General features: G+C 41.4%; 1 protein-coding gene across 2 annotated transcripts in view; it reads right to left on the minus strand.

Moving 5' to 3' along the window:
- The window catches only part of PLCH1 (phospholipase C eta 1), a 262,198-nt gene extending 241,683 nt beyond the window's left edge, over window positions 1-20,515 (minus strand). For both annotated transcript variants that reach the window (XM_054552879.2, XM_054552878.2), the window contains exon 1: window positions 20,266-20,515. The gene's annotated coding sequence lies outside the window, so the exon portion shown is untranslated. The remainder of the gene's footprint in view (window positions 1-20,265) is intronic.
- Window positions 20,516-20,903: the final 388 nt, after the last annotated feature.

The raw sequence follows: 20,903 nt of genomic DNA on the forward strand, positions 1-20,903 counted from the left end.
TGGTTTATCTTAAAGAATGTCCTATGTGCCAAGCATATTCTCCAGTTATTGGGAAGAATATTCTGTAAATATCTGTTAAGTCTGTTTGTTCTAGGGTATGGTATAAGTCCATTTTTTTGTTGTTGACTTTCTGTCTTAATGACCTGTCTAGGTGCTGTCAGTGGAGTATTACAGTCCTCCATTACTATTGTGTTGCCATCTACCTTATTTCTTAGGTCTAGTAGTAATTGTTTTATAAATTTGGGAGCTCCAGTGTTAGGTGCATATATATTTAGAATTGTGACATTTTCCTGTTGGACTGATTCTTTTATCATTGTATAATGTCCCTCTTTGTCTTTTTAACTGCTGTTGCTTTAAAGTTGTTTTATCTGATACAAGAATAGCTACTCTTGCTTGCTTTTGGTGTCCATTTGCATGGAATGTCTTTTTTCACCCCTTTACCTTAAGTTTATGTGAGTCCTTTTGTGTTAGGTGAGTCTCTTGAAGGCAGGGGATAGTTAGTTTGTGAATTCTTATCATTCTGCCATTCTGTATATTTTAAGTGGAGCATTTAGGCCATTTACATTCAATGTTAGTATTGAGATGTGAGGTACTATTCTATTCATCATGGTATTTGTTGCCTGAATACCTTGGGGGATTTTGTGTGTGTGTGTGTGTGTGTCTGTGTGTGTGTGTAATTGTTATATATGTCCTGTGAGATTTATGCTTTAAGAAGGTTCTGTTTTGCTGTAGTTCAAGGATTTGTTTCAAAATTTAGAGCTCCTTTTAGCAGTTCTTACTGTGCTGGCTTAGTAGTGGTGAATTTTCTCAGCATTTGTTTGTCTGAAAAAGATTGTATCTTTCCTTCATTTATGAAGCTTAGTTTTGCTGGATACAAAATTCTTGCCTGATAATTGTTTTGTTTAAGGAGGCTTAAGATAGGACCCCAATCCCTTCTAGCTTATAGGGTTTCTGCTGAGAAATCTGCTGTTAATCTGATAGGCTTTGACCCCAATCCCTTCTAGCTTATAGGGTTTCTGCTGAGAAATCTGCTGTTAATCTGATAGGCTTTTCTTTATAGGCTACCTGAAGATGCATATATAAGTATTTTATCTTTCTGATAAGTTGAGACTTTTTAACCAATTGACCCTCTTTATCGCTAAAAATGCTTTTTACAATTCAAAGCCTATTTTGTCTTATGTCAAAATTGCCAGCTTCTTTTGGTTTTTAGTCACCTATTTCCCTTTCTATTATTTTACTTTTAAACATTCTGTATCCTTATATTTTAGACCCTTTTTTTTTTTTTTGAGATGGAGTCTCACTCTGTCCCCCAGGCTGGAGTGTGATAGTGCGATCTCAGCTCACAGCGACCTCCGCCTCCCATGTTCAAGCAATTCTCCTACCTCATCTTCCCAAGTAGCTGGGATTACAGATGCATGCCTGGCTAATTTTTGTATTTTTAGTAGAGACGGGGTTTCACCATGTTGGCCAGGCTGGTCTTGAACTCCTGACCTCAGGTGATCTGCCCACCTCGGCCTCCCAAAGTACAGGGATTACAGGCATGAGACACCACTCCCAGTCTGGACATTTGTGTTATAAGTAGCATACAGCTGAATTCTTCATCCACTCTAACAATCTTTGGTTCCTTTAGATTATGATTAGTGATACAATGGAATTTATTTCAACATCATATTTTGTGCTTGCTATTTGTCTTGCCTATTCTCTACTTTTTTCACAGCTCCCTTGATTTCCTTGAGGTTATTTTTCTCATTTAATTTTTCTCCATTAGCTAGGAAGTTATCCATTCTTTTCCTAATTTTTAGTAGTTGCCCTAGACATTTTAACATGCATACTTTGCTTATCGAAGTCTCAATAATCATTATCTCTAATCTCTTCCCAAACTATACAAGAATTTTAGAGCACATTAACTCCTTTTGCTTCTCCAACTTATGTTACTAGTTCCCACTGAATATATCATTATTACCTTATACAGTCAATATGTGTTTTAACTTAAACTTTCTTTCTTCTTCATTATTTCTTATTTTTAAGATCCTTTATCTGGAAATAATTTTCTTCTACCTGAAGTGTTACTCTTTTAGTGAAGATCTGCTGGAACAAATTCTTTAGGTTTCTGTGCATCTGAAAGGCCTTTATTGTGTCCTTGTTTTTTAAAGATTGTTTTTTAATGAAATAGAATCCTAGAGTGACAGTTAATTTCCATAGTACATGAAAGATAATATTCTATTGTCTTCTGGCTTCTATTGTTACACTGTCAGGATAATTTGTCATGTCTTTGAAGATAAGCTTAAGATCCTCTCTTTATCTTTTGTGTTCTGCAGTTTAATTATATTTTGTCTATGTGTGGATTTCTTTTTACTTATTCTGTCTGGAATTCATATGACTTCATCAAATATGTCAAGTGATGCTTTTTATTGATCCTTGAAAATTCTCAGCCATTATCTCTTTAAATGTTGCCTTTTCCAATTTTCTTTCTCTTTTGTTTTTCTGTAGCAATAATTAAAATTTTGTTCAGATTCTTTTTTTTTTTTTTTTTTTTGAGACGGGGTCTTCACCCTGTTGCCCAGGCTGGAGTGCAGTGGCACGATCTTGGCTTACTGCAACCTCTGCCTCCCGGGTTCAAGTGATTCTCCTGCCTCAGCCTCCTGAGCACCTGGGATTACAGGCACGCACCATTAAACCCGACTAATTTTTTTTTTTTTTTTTTTTTTTTGTATTTTTAGTAGAGACAGGGTTTCACCACATTGGCCAGGATGGTCTCGAACTCCTGACCTTGTAAGCCACCTGCCTCAGCCTCTCAAAGTGCTGGGAATACAGGCGTGAGCCACTGCGCCCAGCTCAAATTCTTTTGATTAATTTTCTACGCAGCTTGGATTTACCTATTCATAAATTCATTCACTGACTTATTTTTAATTATTACGTTTTTATTTTTTCAAGTTGTATTTGGTTATTTTTTAAATAAGCTTGGAAAAATAAAAATAAAAAAATAAAAGGAGCTTGGTTAGTCCTCATAATTTCTTATCTTCAGCTCATATCTTGTGTTTAGGGGAGGTTTTTTATTCTGTTTTTGGTTTTACAGACATTCTCATTTGCCTTTTAATTTCATTGGCAGAAATTCTCTGTAGTCTGATATAAAAAATAGATTTCACCAAAAAAGGAAAAAAAATGGGTTCTGCTCAGTACCAGCAACACTTCCAATGTATGAAATCCTGTTTTTTTCTTTTGAGATGGAGTCTCATTCTGTTGTCCAGGCTGGAGTGCAGTGGCACAATCTCGGCTCACTGCAACCTCCCACTCCTGGGCTCAAGCGATTCTCCTGCCTCAGCCTCCTGCGTAGCTGAAATTACAAGTGTGTGCCACCACGCCCAGCTAATTTTTGTATTTTTAGTAGAGACAGGGTTTCACCATGTTAGCCAGGCTGGTCTCAAACTCCTGACCTCAAGTGATCCGCCCGCCTTGGCCTCCCAAAGTGCTGGGATCACAGGCGTGAGCCACTGTGCCCGGCCCAATGTATGAAATCTTTAAACCAAATCTGCATCTTGAGGTTTTCCTGACTTCATAGGTATTGTGAATTCCAGATGCATACCTGTATTAGAGCTGGTTTACAATCACAAATTCTCAGGACCAAGAAATCAGGCACCTGCTCTGCACCAGTGATAGGTGATCTTCCTTACAGACTTCTTAAGTTAGAAAGAAAATATGGTGATTTTGTTTCTTTTTTTTTTTCTAATTCACACTTACATTGAAGCAGAAGCCTTTTGAAATCCCAGCTTTATAACCAAAAGGCCCCTTCTCAGATGTCTCACTCTCTCTTGTCCCTTATGCCTTCTGGCAATGAAAACTGAAATTCAAGTTAACCCAGTTTGGCAAATGTCCTCAAGGCAAATCCAGCTTCAGTGCTCAACTGAACCCTCTTCACTGAGCTTTTGGCATGAGTATTCATTACTTTCTTACTGGTTCATTGCATTTAAGAAAATGATTTTTCTATTTTATCCAGAATTTTTAAATGGTATCAGTGGGGGACGAGGGTGTGTTGCTAAAAAGAGAGCTGAACCCTGGTAATTCACATTCAAAGCCACAGATCCATGCAGTTTGACAGCCAAATCAGGACCTGAGCTAGCCCAAAAAATATTAACTCAGGGCCTGCCACTTTGTAATAACTGCTGATTTTTTTTCACACTTCCTATGGCCAAGTATCATGGTAAGCATTTTGCAAGTATTATTTTATTTAGTCCTTTCAACTCTCCAAAGGGCTAGGTATAATTATTATCCCTTTTGTTCTGATAGAGAAACTGAAGCACAGAAAGGTTAAGTAATTACCCAAGGTCCCACAACCATCAAGCAACAGCACTAGGATTTGAACTCAAAAAATCTAACTCTAAAGATTTCCTTCTTAAGATCTGGGTAATTTTGCTACCTAACAAATCATGAATAAAACAGGGAGAGAGAGAGAAAGACAACAAAACAGAGCCCTACTAAGTATGGCAGAGCCAGTAGTAGATCCAGACTTCCCAACCTCAGTCCTTTCTATCTCCCTATTCTCATATCAGGATGGGCATATTTCCATTTTTATAGATATATATCCCTTCATTTTAAAAGTGGGCATACAATGCTGATTGGAAATTAAGACCATTTTAAAAAACATCTAAAGGAATGAATATTTGGTAATTAGATTTCAACTCTCAGTGGCCATCAATCTGGAACTCTAGCCCAATGTTAACATATTTGATTTGATCTGAAGATGTTTCTTGATGACATACAAACAGCAGATTTATTTTACAATTCTTATTTAATCAACTTGTGCATAGGTCTAACATCCAAAAATTCCTTGGCTTATGCTAATTGTCTCTAAACCAGTGATTTCCACACTTTTTAAATAGTGGAAATGGATTTCAGAATATGTCTGCTCACGATTCCTTCATACATAAGGATGTCCAAAATTCAGTCTAAGAAAGGGCATCCCCCAAAGAAGCACAGAGCTGCCAGTCTCCCCAATTCATCTTATTCTCTCTTCTGTCTTCTTCTCCACCCACCAGTGAGTGAAGGGAGCTTATAGCAGGGAATGTGCCCAATTTTCATCTTTGCCTTTCCTCCCTACCCCTTCTACCCAGCAATAAGGAGTGCAGCTCCAAGAGATCTGCCTTGTGCTGCCAATTCAAACTCCAAACATCATCTCTCCTCCTTTCAACCACACAGCAGGGTAAGTGGAGGATCTGTGCCCAAAAATACAGAAAAAAGTTCCCGGAGAGTGGGATGTTGCAGCCAGATGTCAAAGGATAAGTAGGTTTAAAAGAGGGAGGAGAATATGGGAGGGTTGCATGGGAAGGACATTTTAGTAGGAAGGAACAGTAGATGTTCAAATCTCTGTTCCTGGTTATAAAAGGAAAATTACTAAAGAATATTATTAATATGTTATCTAAATATAATGTGATATAATAAAGAACATATAAGGAAATTGGGCCAGGAACAGTGGCTCAAGCCTGTAATTCCAACACTTTAGGAGGCTGAGGTGGCAGATGGCTTGAGCCCAGGAGTTCAAGACCAGCCTAAGCGACATGGTGAAACCCCATCTCCTCTAGTAAAAATTCAAATGTTATCTGGGCAAGGTGGTGCACACCTGTAGTTCCAGCTACTCAGGAGGATGGAGTGGGAGGATCACTTGAGCCCAGGAGGCAGAGGTTGCAGTGAGCAAGAGATCATGCCACTGTACTCCAGCCTGGGTGACACAGCAAGACTCCATCTCAAAAAAAAAAAGAATGCTTAAATATAAATTATTCAGAATATAAGTCCTGAGAATGGCCTCTCTTTAGAAGGATAATAGTCATAATAAAAATTATAGTTTTATAAAGATTTTAACCTAAGATACTGGTGGTAAAATTAAGAATTAAAGTTTTATTTCTCTAAAGGCAGCAGAGATGGGTTCTTAATCCTCTAAAAGGTCAATAAAGAGCCTCTACTATATGAAGATATAAGAATATCAGAAATTACAAGACAGGAATTCAAAAGGTCCTCAAGGAAATAGAGAAGTAGATGGGATATGAAACCTGATTTGTTCATAAGAATTCTCAAGCTCAAAAGAGCATCAAAAAATGATTAGATTTTTTTTTTCTTTTTTGAGGCAGAGTCTTGCTCTGTCACCCAGGCAGGAGTGCAGTGGGGTAACCTTGTCTCACTACAACCTCCGCCTCCTAGGTTCAAGTGATTCTCATGCCTCAGCCTCCCGAGTAGCTGGGACTACAGGCGCCCGCACCACGCCCTGCTAATTTTTGTATTTTTAGTAGAGACGGGGTTTCACCATGTTGGCCAGGCTGGTCTCGAACTCCTGGCATCGGGTGATCCACCCACCTTGGCCTCCCAAAGTGCTGGGATTACAGGTGTGAGCCACCGTGCCCAGCTGCAACCTAATTGTTGATTGATCTGCTTAATTTATAGTATATTCATACAGTGGGAAACATGCAGCCATTAAATAAGTAAACAAATAAAAGAAGAACGAGATGGCAAAAGAAATAACTTCACAAGAGCTAAGGAAACCAGGTAAGAGATCATGAGATCATAGCACCTAAGGGTAGCACAGAAATAAGAAACCACATTGAAAAGGGTAGGAACGACAGTTTTACATGACCCAGGTCACCCATGCTTTAACCACAGGCAGCACAGTGTGGAGAGATACCCTCTGCTTGGGGTAAGAAGATGAAGGTGAATAATGGACATTGCCTTAGACCCTAATGCCAGGCCTAACCCCATAAAATCCAGAACCAAGAGGGCCTGCACAGTTCCAGACTCCAGACCAGTAACCATGCACTGAGCCTCCAGGCCTACCCTGGCACCATGCCAGATCCCACAGCCCTAGGCTCCAGGCCTGCCTGGTGGACTTGTTCTCCAGGTTTGCTCCATTGCCAGGTTTACCTCAGAGGCCACAGACTCCAGGCTAGCCAAGTGGCACCAGGATACAGATTTGCTTCCGTCCCAGGCCAGCCTCTGCAGACTTAGGCTCTAGGCCAACCCTAGGGCCATGCCAGCCCCCATGGACTCAGGCTCCAGGCCCATCCCAGTGGACCTAGGTACCAGACTCATCACAGCAGCTGGCAAGCATCTGCAGACTCAGGCTCAAGGCCTACTCCAATGACAGGTCTGCCTCTGTGGATCCAGACTCAAGTCCAATTCCTACAAACAACAAACTCCAAGTCTACCCTCATGCACCTAGGCAGCAGGCTCACCCTCATGGACCCAATCAACAGGTCCACGCCAGTGGATCCAAGCTCCTGGCTCAACCCTGAAGATTCAGATGCAACGTCTGCCCACCTACTGACCCAGGCACCAAGCCAGCCTGCCCATGAACCCCAAGAGCAAGACCACCCACACAGCACACCAGACGGCCTGCCCAGAATCTTTGGAAGGGCTGACTGATAAAAGGCTTTCCCACACAAAGTCAGTCTACAAAGACTGGAATAAATCCCTACTTCTTCAAAAGCACAGGCACCAACCCACAGCCACAAACATCAAGAATAGTCAGGGCAGCCGGGTGCTGTGGTTCATGTCTGTAATCCTAGCACTTTAGAAAGTCAAGGCAAGCATATAACTTGAATTCAGGAGTTCAAGAGCAGCCTGGTCAACATGGCAAAACCCCATCTCTACAAAAAATACAAAAATTAGCCAAGCATGGTGGCACACACCTATAGTCCCAGCTACTTGGAAGGCTGAGGTGGGAGGATCACTTGATCACTTGAGGTTAAGGCTGCAATGAGCCAAGATTGTGCCACTGCACTCTATCCAGCCTGGGTGACAAAGAGAGACCCTGTCTCAAAAAAAAAAAAAAAAGTCAGGGAAACATGACACCTCCAACTGAACAAAATAAAACACTACTAACCAACTCTAAAGAAAAAAAAGATGTATGAATTGCCTGACAAAGAATACATTATCATTGTTTGTAGGAACCTCAACAAACTTCAAGAAAATACATAGAAATAATTCAAAAAAATCAGGAAAACAATAAATGACCAAAACAAGAAAATTAATAAAAATATTAAAAATCATTTTAAAAGTCAAATTCCAGAGCTGAAGGATACAATGAACCAAATTAAAAAATGCAAGTGTCAACAGCAGAATTGATCAAAAAGAAGAAAGTATCTGTGAACTTGAAGACAGGTTATTTGAAAATATTATATATAGAAAACCCTAAAGACTATTACTAGATACAATTAGAACTAATAGATGAGGCCGGGTGCGGTGGCTCACGCCTGTAATCCCAGCACTTTGGGAGGCCGAGGCGGGTGGATCACGAGGTCAGGAGATCAAGACCATCCTGGCTAACACGGTGAAACCCAGTCTGAAAAAAAAAAAAAAGAACTAATAAACGAATTCAGTAAAGTTGCAGGATACAAAATCAACACTAAAAAATCAGTTGTGGCTGGGTATGGTGGTTCATGAACTGTAATCCTAGCACTTTGGGAGGCTGAGGCAGGCGAATCACCTGAGGTCAGGAGTTTGAGACCAGCCTGGCCAAAGTAATGAAACCCCGTCTCCACTAAAAATACAAAAGTTATCTGTGCATGGTGGTGCATGCCTGTAGTCCCAGCTACTCAGGAGGCTGAGGCAGGAGAATCACTTGAATTCAGGAGGTGGAGGTTGCAGTGAGCTGAGACTGTACCACTGCACTCCAGCCTGGGTGACAGGGCGAGACTGCATCTCAAAAAAAAAAAAAAAAAAAAAAAATCAGTTATGTTTCTAAATACAGAATAAATTCTCTGGGGAAAAAAAATCAAGAAAATAATCCCATTTACAATAGCTACAAAAAAAAATACATAGGAATAAATTTAACTAAGGAAGTGAAAAAATTGCGTACTGAAAACCACAAAACACTGATGAAATAAATTAAACACAAACAAAGGGAAAGATATCCTGTGCTCATAAATTGGAAGAATTAATATTAAAATGTCCATATTACTCAAAGAAATCTACATATTCAATGTAATTCCTATCAAAATTCCAATGACAGTTTTCACAGAAATAGAAAAAAAAAACACCTAAAATTCATATGGAACCACAAAAGATCCTGAATAGACAAAGCAATCTTGAACAAATAGAACAAAGCTAGAAGCATCATGCTACCTGATTTCAAAATATACCACACAAAGCTATAGTATTCAAAACAGCATGGTCCCAGCATAAAAACAGACACAGAGAACTATGGAACAGAATAGAGAGCCCAGAAATAAACCTACACCCTTGTGATCAATTGATTTTCAATAAAGGTGTCATGAACACATAATGGGGAAAGAACAGTGTCTTCAATAAATAGGTTGAGGAAAACTGGATATCCACATGCAGAAGAATAAGATTAGACCCTTATCTCCACTACATACAAAATCAACTCAAAATAGATACAGATTTAAATGTAAAACCTGAAACTATAAAACTACTAGAAGTAAACAGGAGAAAAGCTCCATGACATTCTCTGAGCAATGATTTTTCGGATATGACCCCAAAAGCACAACAAACAAAAGCAAAAATAGACAAATGAGATTGCTTCAAACTGAAAAAGAGAATGAATAAAGAGATGACCTGTGGAATGGGAAAAATATTTGCAAACCATACATCTGATAAGGGGTTAATATTCAAAATACATAAGGAACTCAAAGAACTCAACAGCCAGAAAACAAATAACCTGATCTTAAGATAGGCAAAGGACCTAGATAGATATTTCTTAAAAGACAACATACAAATGGTCAACAGGTATACAGATATATATATGCACTCAACATCACTAGTCATCAGGAAAGTGCAAATTAAAATCACAATGAGATATCACTTCATATCAGTTAGAATGGCTATTATCAAAAAGACAAAAAGTAAGTGCTGGCAAGGATATGGAGAAAAGGAAATTCTTGTGCACTGCTGGTGAGAATGTAAATTAATACAGCATGGAGGTTCCTCGAAAAATCAAAAATAGGACAGGCACAGTGTCTCATGTTTGTAATCCCAAGACTTTGGGAGGCCAAGGTGGGAGGATCACTTGAGCCCAGGAGTTCAAGACCAGCCCAGGCAAGATAGTGAGACCTGGTCTCTATTAAAAAATAAAAATAAATAGACAGTCATAGTGGCATGTGCCTGTAGTCCCAGCTACTCAGGAGACTGAGGTGGGAGGATTGCTTGAGCCCATGAGGTCAATCAAGACTGCAGTGAGCCATGATTGCACCATTGTACTCCAGACTGGGCAACAGAGTGAGACCCCATCTCAAAATAAATTAAATTTTAAAAAATTAAAAATAGAACTACTATATGAGCTAGCAATTTCACTACTGGGTATGTATCCAAAGAAAATGAAATCAGTATGTCAAAGAATTATCTTCACTCACATGTTCACTACAGCATTGTTCAGAATAGCCAAGTTATGGAATCTGACCTAAGCGCCCATCAGTAGATGAAGGTACAAAGAAAACGTGGTGTATATATACACAATAGAATTCTATTCACCCTTTAAAAAGAAGGAAATCCTATTGTTTGCAACATGGATGAAGTTGGAGGACATTATGTTAAACGAAATAAGTCAGGCACAGAAAGACAAATACCACATGATCTCATATGTAAAATCTAAAAAAGTTGAACTCATAGAAGGAAAGAGTAGAATGGTAGTTACCAGGGACTGGGATGTGACTGGGTGGCAGGGTGGGGAAGATGTTGGTCAAAGGATACAAAATTTTGGTTAGATAGGGGGAACAAGGTCAAGAGTCTATTGCACAACATGATGACTATCATTAATAACAATGTATTTTATTCTTAAAAATTGATAAGGAGCTGGGTGTGGTGGCTCACGCCTGTAATCCCAACACTTTGGGAGGCCAAGGCAGGCGGATTACCTGAGGTCAGAAGTTCGAGACCAGCCTGGCCAACATAGTGAAACCCCATCTCTACTAAAAATACAAAATTTAGCCGGGCGTGGTGGCAGGCGCCTGTAATCCCAGCTACTTGGGAGGCTGAGGCAGGAGAATCACTTGAACCCAGGAGGCGGAGGTTGCAATGAGCCAAGATCGCACCACTGCACTCCAGCCTGGGTGCCAGAGCGAGACTCCGTCTCAAAAACAAAACAAAAAAAATTGATAAGGGTAGATTTTCAGTGTTCTTACAGCAAAAAAAAAAAAAAGTATGTGAGGTATTACATAAATTAGCTCAATTTAGCCATTCTGCAATGTATACATATTTCAAAACATGTATACAATTTTTGTCAATTAAAGAAAATAAATTGTTTAAGGAAGCTCTTATATGCTGATATATAATGATACACAAAATATATTACGTCTGAAAAACCACACAAGAAACTAATAACACTGTTTTCTACAGGAGGAAAAACTGAATGGCTGAGGAACAGAGATGTGGGAGGTAATTTTTCCCTAAATGCCCTTGTAAGCTTTTAAAACGTGTAATCATGAAAATATAAGATCTATCCAGTTATTCTTTCCCAAAGAATAAAATTAATACACCAATAAGAAGAATTCTGTGAGAAAATGTATACCTTTAATTTAGTTCACCAGATCAGAAGTGAGGACTTTTCAACAATACGTTGGGAATTGGTCCTGATTTGGGTCTTTGCTTTTGACTGAAACTTGGACACTAAATAACAGATTTCACATTTCTCTCTTTTGACAAAAGAAAAAGAAGTTAGTAAACAGTTTATGTTCTCTCTCTTCCAAGACTGTATTTTAGTGATTTACCCAGTAAATAGAAAAATACTTTCAATCCAAAACCTATTTAAAAGAAGAAAAGTTGTGGTTTAGAGTAGAACATTTGTGTACAAGCCTTTTCTCTTTTTCCATTTAAGAAGATTCCTGTGACATTCACATTCAGACAAGGCTCAGGAAAATTCAGGAATAATCACACTACAGTGATTTCTCTTTGGGGAACAAAAGCAATGGGCAAAAAAATAAGAAAAAGAAACTTTCCAGTCTTTACTCCATAAACATACTGCCTGCAAAAGATAGGTTCAGCTGCTCAGTAGTCAGACGAGTCTGATTCCCACCGGTCCCCTGAGCCGGGTTGCAGCCAATAGCGATGCTTTATGAGAGGAAAGAAAACTATTAAAAATTGCAAAACCTCTCCCGCCCTCTTATCGAAATCCGGAAGACCTTAGAGAACACTAGTTTTAAAAATTATAGAATGCAATGAGGCTTATGAAGGAATTAAGACAGATAATTGCTTTTCTTTTCTTTAACACTGTTTCCCAGTCTCCTATTTCTACCAGTTAGGAGCTAAGAGACAGTAGTTTATTTATTCATTTATTATTGAAACCCATATATTCTCTTTTTCTTTTCTTTTTTTTTTTTTTTTTGCTTTCATTTTATTTATTAAGTTGAAAGCTTCAAAATTCAAAAGGCACAAAAGAGTATACGGGCCGGGCACAGTGGCTCATGCCTGTAACCTCAACACTTTGGAAGGCCGAAGCGGGTGGATTGCCTGAGCTCAGGAGTTTGAGACCAGCCTGGGCAACATGGTGAAACCCCGTCTCTACTAAAATACAAAAGAAATTAGCCAGGCGTGGTGGTGCATGCCTGTAGTCCCAGCTACTCGGGAGGCTGAGGCAGGAGAACTGCATGAATCCGGAAAGCAGAGGTTGCAGTGAGCCGAGATCACGCCACTGTACTCCAGCCTGGGTGACAGAGCAAGACTCTGTCTCAAAAAAAAAAAAAAGAGTATACAGTCAATAGTTTACCTCTGACTTCTGTCCCTTAGTAATCGACTTCTTAATTCTTGTGTATCCTTCTGGAGATTTTTTTCTTTTTTCTTTGTTGAGACAGCGTCTCAATCTATCACTCAGGCTGGAGTGCAGTGGCAGGATCACAGCTCACTGCAACATCAACCTCCTGTGTTCAAACAATCCTCCCACCTCGGCCTCCCAAAGTGCTGGGATTACAAGCGTGAGCCACCATGCCCTGCCCTCCTAGAGATATTATGCACGTATAAAAGAAAAGGTGGTTCCCCCCTCAAATATAAATTAAAAAATCAGAGGGTCTTCATATAACCCTGACTCCTTATATTAACACATTACTGTTCTATGAAGCAATCTCTTCTTTAAAACAAAAATTTTCAATACCTCCTATATCACTCAAAGATAAGAAAGAGCTATTTGGCAAAAAGAAATAGGATGTCTGGAGAACTAAATTGCATATGATTTTATAGCAAATCAACTCACTGAACTTCTGGTCCAGGATTCTGACCTGAAAAACCTGTATAGATCTTCCAAGTTCCCAGCAGGAATAATTTCGCAGAAGTTTTATTAGCACTCCATGGAGATCTAAGGTCCAGAAGCCTCTTCAACTTAATTGAAGAGGGAGAGAAGAAGGAAGTGGGAAGCTGAATTCAAATGTTTGGTTCTTGTGGACTAGCAACAAGGAAGTGAAGACAGATGAAAGAGAAACCTTGAGTGCCTTGGATCAGTTAATCAGTAACTCACTTACGCTGGCACTAAACTAGATCCCTCTGACATCCAGTGGCAATTGACCGGGTAAGGCTAGACAAGTTTGTAAGTCTCTTGTTCAGTGCAAAAGAACCAGCCACAGAGAAAAGAGGCTGCTTGGAGAATAAGCTACAGAAAACAACTAAAGAGCAAAACCCAGAGAGCCCTCCAGGGACCTGTGTGGTGTCTGAGGCAGAGGCTGAATTCCAAGACAGAGTCCAGCACCCACTTTTTTTGAAACCCTTAGCCTTTTCTTCTAACCTGGAGTCAGGTACTAGGGAAGAAAGAAGACCCAGAAGAAGGGTGTGCTTTTTAAGGTGTGGTGCGCTATTAAGAATGCTAGACTGCCAGGAGTAGTGGCTTATGCCTGTAATCTGAACACTTTGGGAGGTAGAGGTGGGAGGATTGCTTGAGCGCAGGAGTTCGAGACCAGCCTGGCGATATAGTGAGACCCTGTCTCTACAAAATTTCTTTTAAAAATTAGCAGAGCAGGGCCGGGCTCAGTGGCTCACGCCTGTAATCTCAGCACTGTGGGAGGCCGAGGCAGGCGGATCACGAGGTCAGGAGATCGAGACCAGCCTGGCTAACACGGTGAAACCCTGTCTCTACTAAAAATACAAAAAAATTAGCTGGGCGTGCTGGCGGGCGCCTATAATGCCAGCTACTCGGGAGGCTGAGGCAGGAGAATCGCTTGAAACTGGGAGGGGGAGGTTGCAGTGAGCCGAGATCACGCCGCTGCACTCCAGCCTGGACAACAGAGCGAGACTCCACCTCAAAAAAAAAAAAAAAAAAAAATTAGCAGAACATGGTGGCACACGCCCGTAGTCCCAGCTACTCAGGAGGCTGAGGTGCAACGACCTCTTGAGCCCTGGAGGTGGAGGCTGCAGTGAGCCAAGATCGTGGCAGTGACAGAGCAAGACCCTGTCTCAAAAAAATATACAAAAATAAAAGAATGCTAGACTTAGGTGAATTAGGTATCCATCACAACTCAGCCACCAATTGGCTGTGTGAACGATGACATTCCTGAGCCCAGTTTCTTTATGCGTAAACCAGCTCAAAAATACTGCAAATCTAAAACCAGCTCAGTACAAGCCAGTTGCAACTTCCCAGTACCACAGCAGTTTTAGGAGCACCAAAACTCTAGCTTCTGGAATAACTTAAGACATTTTCAGCAACTGTCCAAGGCAATTCTGATCTCCAGTTTGAAAAACATTACAAAATACTACCCGGTCCATTCTAGCAGTAAATCTATCAATACTACCTCAAGAAAAATAATCGGGCAACATTTAGATAAAACCAACATCTAAATCTTAGGATGTCAGAAAGCACACATTAAAATCATGAGGGATCCTCTTAGACCCACCACAAGATGGCAACAATCCAGAAGTGTTAAGTGAGCGAGTCGATGTGGAAAAATCTCTACAGCACAGAACCTAAACACCACTCACAAAAACACAGCCCACATCGTTTATAAACAAAGTCATGAATGTTTTCTGGAACCAGACCTGAATTTACAACCTCCTAAACTCCATGTAGGGAATGCAGTTTCTTTACTCGCCAGCTTATCAGAAACTCTCTACCTGTCTGTACTTTACATAAATGGTGAATTTGAAAATAAAAGTAACCCAGTGTTTGTCACAAATTTCCCGCCTATTACCACTGCATTCCTGAGTGGTAATACGATGTAACAGAACATGGAGGTAGACAGACGTGGATTCAAATTCCAAGTCTGTTCCATGTTCGTCTGTCCCATGTTCCATCTTAGGCAAGAAACTAACCTCTCTGAATCTCATCAGTAACATAGGATAAGAATTCCTGCCTCTCTTGATTATTGTGCATTATAAAAAGACATAAAATAAGTGCCATCACGTTAGGAATACATTAATGTTCACTTCCTCCTTTTCTTCCAGAACCCTTTAAGATATTTACAGAACAATAACCAGAAAAACTATCCCCCCTTATGGTAAATCCCAATCACGCCAAAATTCCTCAGACCAAAATAGATACCACTGAAAAACGGCTTTTTTGCATTTAGACGTAGTATGTGTACCGTGTGTGTTCTCATGATACACACATGCTTATAAAAAGATATTTTAAGAAGGTAACCACTGTTGGCCGGGCACGGTGACTCAGGCCTATAATCCCAGCACTTTGGGAGGCTGAGGCAGGCAGATCACCTGAGGTCAGGAGTTCGAGACCAGCCTGTCCAACATGGCAAAACCCCATCTCTACTAAAAATACAAAAATTAGCCGGGCATGGTGGCGGGCGCCTGTAATCCCAGTTACTCAAGAGGCTGAGGCAGGAGAATCCTTTGAACCCAGGAGGTAGAGGTTGCAGTGAGCCAAGATTGTCCTACTGCACTCTAGCCTGGGTGACAGAGAGAGACTCTGTCTCAAAAAAAAAAAAAAAAAAAAAAGAAGGTAACCACTGTTAATTCTACTCAACAATATTAGGTTAAATCATATGACATTGCTGATGTTTGACCACCTTATATTTACAACTATAGCAGTTTCATATAGTTGGAAATGACAAATCTAGGGCAAGGATTCGAGGCCAGGAGCAGTGGTTCACAACTGTAATCCCAGCACCTTGGGAGGCCGAGGAGGGAGGATCACTTGAGCCCAGGAGTTCAAAACTAGCCTGAGCAACATAGTGAGACCTCATCTCTAAAATTAAAAATCGTATTTAAAAAATAAAGCAAGGATTCTATATCTGTCTGCCCTCCCTAGATTTCCTGAAAACAACAAGATCATTAGAAATCAGTAACTCTGCGTTGTCATCCCCGTTCTGCCATTTATTAGCTGTGTGACTTTTAAGAAAATCATTTAGCAATTTTGGGCCCTGGTTTCCAGATTTATATGATACATATAGTAGATTTATCTTCTTCTGCTCTGTAATTTAATGACTATAATAAGGCATAGGCACTTAGGTTAGTGCCACCAAAATACATAGCTGGTAAGAACATTTTAAACTTAGCTATCCATGTTCTCTTGGTTGTCCCTTCTGCATCCATCATGCCCTCTTCCACTACGAAGCACAGAAGACAGAGACCTTGATGATAATAAAATAAAGCTGTGTAAACTTCTTCACAGGCTTCTTAAAATGCACTTCTAATTTGGCACACCCTACCACAGCAGTACTGGATTTCTCCTTAAACAAAAATGGTCACGGGTGTCAAAGAGATGTGAGTGAGTGTCCACTGAACTGTGTCTAAATGATTTTCCTTGTGACCAAAGCCAGCCTGGAATAAGCCCCTGCTAGTGAGAAGAGAGACATGCTTCCCAGGCCGAGGAGGCATTGTTCAAAGTAATGAGTTCTGCACCACTTGGTCCACAATTCACAGCTGAGTCTGATTTTCCTAGACAAAGAGCAATAACCAAATGGAGGATGCTCTTCAGCAAGCTTCCCTGGGTTTATCATTGTTTTTAGACTCATGAGGTGGTGAAGGAAAGACGAGAGTTTCCCTAACCGTCTATGTCCTAGGAATGACAAGAGGAAATGTTTGTCAACCCTGGTCAAGATTATGCCAGGATTTTGTCATGGCTGTAATGGATTTCAAGAGTTTAAATTCACTAAAAATGCCTAGAAATTATTCCATCTCAAAAGTTAAAATCTTTAAATACTCTATTGTATTCCTTTTATCCTTTTATCGTAATTTTATATCCTCTATTTTTTTTTTCTTCTCAGGGAAAAAATAGTTATGATCCTTCAGGCATGCAGACCAACATTCTTAGAAGGAAGCTGCAGAAGGTTCATTATGTCATGAAACACAGAGCCAGAACAAAGGATTACTGAATCACTCACCTTATCTTCATCTAAGAAACCTGAGAATTACAGGGTTTCTGCTTCTTCTAAACTCAGTGCTGCACTTGCCAAGACTACAAGTTTTAGAGTAGAGTTTGTACTTCAAAAATGTAAGCAAATAGGTGCACATAATGCTTCCTATCCTAGATATAGAGCCTTATCTAAATTACTCAGTTTCAGCATTTGTTTCTGAATCTGCAAGTCTGTGATTAGCACCAAATCAATCGTTCTCCTTAAGAGTGCCAAAGGTAGTATCTTCACCCTGAACGTCTGAAGTGGTATTAGAATTATTTCAGGACTCACAGCTCTTAGTTCATTCAGAACAGAAATCTGGAGTTATTCATCTTGCCTTATATATAATACGTTCTCAATAAACATTTGTTGACTAAGTGAATAAATTAAGTAAAAAACATTTCATTAAGAATTTTCACAGTATTTTACATTATGGCACCCTAACAAGAAGCACTTTTATCATATTCTATGTTTATAATACTAGCCCTATATCTGGAAGACTGATTTTTAAAATAAATTTAATTGAAGTTGATGATGTGGGAAAATATATCAAACGGAAGCAATAACTTTAAACAGATTTTATTGCAAATCTGGTGCCACTATAAATCCTCGCTCTGCCCATCAACCTTTCCTCTCTTTGTCTCCTTCCCATTGCCTCTCCCCAGCCTCCCTCAGGTACTCCCAGTCTCATTATCCCATGATCTGTTAAAACTGCAGTTTACCTCCTGGAACCAGCAGAAACACATGTCACTGAGAATTAGGGAATTGGAGCCAGTTACAAGCCACCAAATAGGGTCACAAAGTATCTGAACCTGAAAATTAAGAGTTTTTCTATTTTGCTAAACATGAGAAAAGGGGAAAAACTCAGTTGGACTTATTTTTAAACATTTGAGCTAGATGGATTGCACAATGTTAAGAATTTATGACAAATGAGATGGGAGAGAACTTTAACAGCATGTTACTCGCTAATCATTTGAAAAGTGGTATGTTTGATTTCATTTGCTGATGGTGGGAAGATATTATCTTAAAACATCTACCACAAATAAACACTTGCTATTCTTGAAAACAAATTGCTTGAAACTGGTATGTAGCAAGACAGTACTCACGTATTACTGCATCCAAGGTATTTTATGCCAAACTTTATCCCAAGAAGAATAACTCCATTTTAAGTTTGTATTAGCAGTTATGTTAATTCTAACCAACGTTTAATAGCAACTAGGTACCAATCATGCTGCCAAATATTGATGCAGTTTAAGAAAAATAAGCAAGAAGCTACTGCTCCTTCTACATACCCCTTAAGATGTGTACTTTTGCCAAATGCTAGGCTGTATGTAAACAAATGGATTTTAAAAGAGGGGATAGGGCTGTCAAGATTCACAATTTTATGAAAATGAAAATGATTCTCGTCTGCCGGGCGCGGTGGCTCATGCCTGTGATCCCAACACTTTGGGAGGCAGAAGTGGGTGGATCACCTGAGGTCAGGAGTTCCAGACCATCCTGGCCAATATGGTGAAACCCCGTCTCTACTAAAAATACAAAAAATAGCTGGGCGTGGTGGCGGGAGCCTGTAATCCCAGATACTCGGGAGGCTGAGGCAGGAGAATAGCTTGAACCCAAGAGGCGGAGGTTGCAGTGAGCCGAGATCGCACCACTGTACTCCAGCCTGGGCGACAGAGGCAGACTCCGTCTCAAAAAAGAAAAAGAAAATGACTCTCAACAGACAGCTTAAGAAAACTGGCTTCTGTGAAGCCTTCTTCAAGCATTCTCTGCAGAAGATTTTAACCCCAAAGGTGACCAAAACGCTGAGGCAACTGAAAAAAACTACCGCCTCTTCTGGGAAAGCCTTTGTTTCTTTTCATTGGCATTATACTCTGGTCCCTTTTGCAGAGCATCTCCTTGTCATAAACATGCCAATAAACAGGACATGGGTGCTGCTGGGTTGTACAAGCTCTGCTCTTCACCTGGGTTAGGAGGCACAGATTTGTCCTCGTAACGCTCGAGAACAATTACTTCACTGAATTTTCTAACTCCTTACCAGGAAGTAAATGTTTTATTCGTCTCCGCTTTTCGGGACAGAGGGGGATTTCAATTGCTGCCCTAATAACTAATCTCTCACCATTTTCTTCTGTCCGTGATCAAAACGGTAACAAGTGAAGGGAAAAGTTGGTTTTGTTTTTTTTTTAATTTAGTTGGTTATTGCTTTAATGCTGAACTCTCAACGTCAAAATGTGATCACAAATTGATTCGCATAAGGAAACAAATAGAAAAAGCCTCAGGAAGGAGGGAGAGGGCGTCGCAGACGCTCAACAGGGAACTGGGCTTAGGGGCGCGCGGGGTGGCGTCTCGGACCCGCAGCTCAGTCGCCAAGGAAACGCCGCGCAGGCGCAGAGCTTGCCGCCGCGGGGCCGGGGTTTGCTTACACCACCCCGCGCCGCTCGGGTGCTCTTGGTTTTCCCAGGAAAGGGCAATGGAGTATATCCTCCTCGCGCTGAGCACACCTAGTCTTCTCTAACAGGGTCCTGAGCAGGGTCACCGGGCGCAGGAAAAGCTGTGAGACTCCCCAAGTGTAACGGACGCTGCACTCCCCTTGCTGGGAAACGCGGACCTGCTCTCCTGGCGGCGTCTGGCGGTCAGAGGGTCCCGGGACCCCGCGTGAGGGTGAAGCATCCTGCAGCGATGCTGGACCTTCCACCGGGCGAAACACCACCCACCACCACCGCAAGGGACCCGAGAGTTACATTATTTCGCGGACACACACACCCACCCTCATCCTTCTGAATTATGGGACCCCGAAGAGCAGCCGTGGCCAGTTCCCCGCACGGGGGCTTAGGGGATCCCCACGCACAGCACTCACACAGTCCTAAAGAGGCGTGTCCCGGCTGTGGCTGCCGAGAGAGGAACTCGGGCCACCTGCTCACTCGCTCATCGGACTGGCGTACCAGTTCTCTTTTTCCTGCACACCCCCTTCTCTCCCGGGCCCTCTCCTTCCCCCGAAAGCACTGACCTCCTCAGCTTTGAGTGTTCAGTAGCTGAAGGACTCCTTGGAGTCCGTGGCACAGGGAGCCACCTCCGAAGTGCTGGGGTGATGAGTTATTGGCCCCTGTGACTCCAACTCTAAACCCCTGCCGAGGGCCAGAAAAGGCCCCCTAGAAGAGCACTTCTCCCCACTAGCCAGCAGAAGCCCCAGACGAGCTGAGAAGAGCAGGGCGCCGCCGCCACAACCTGCTTTCTCATTCAAATCCTCACGCTCACACAGGAGCCCCCTCCCTCTCGGCCCCGCAGCTTCCGAGGAAATCAGGAACTGGAGTTAGGGAAAGCGGACTGGAGCGCCCGCTGCCTCCTCTGGCCCGGGCGGGATGGGTGTACGGAACCCCAGGGCTGCACCTGGAACCCCAAGGGTGCACCTGGAACCCTTGGCTTACACTCTCCTGCGGGGCTCCCCGCTTGGCAAGGGCCAGAAGCACTGGGAATGAAGTCCTTTTTCTCCCCCGCAAGTTTCAAAAGTTTCCAAACCCAGGGTAACCCCTTGATGGTCAGTTTGGGGCTGTAGCCGGAGGGCCTCGGTGGTGGGGGGTAAAGGAGTTGGAGAAACAAAGTTGGAGGTGAAGGGCGCAGGGAATGGGAACTGCGTGCAACTTGCAC

The sequence above is a fragment of the Pongo abelii genome, chromosome 2 (assembly GCF_028885655.2).
Source record: "Pongo abelii isolate AG06213 chromosome 2, NHGRI_mPonAbe1-v2.0_pri, whole genome shotgun sequence".
Classification (NCBI taxonomy): domain Eukaryota; kingdom Metazoa; phylum Chordata; class Mammalia; order Primates; family Hominidae; genus Pongo; species Pongo abelii.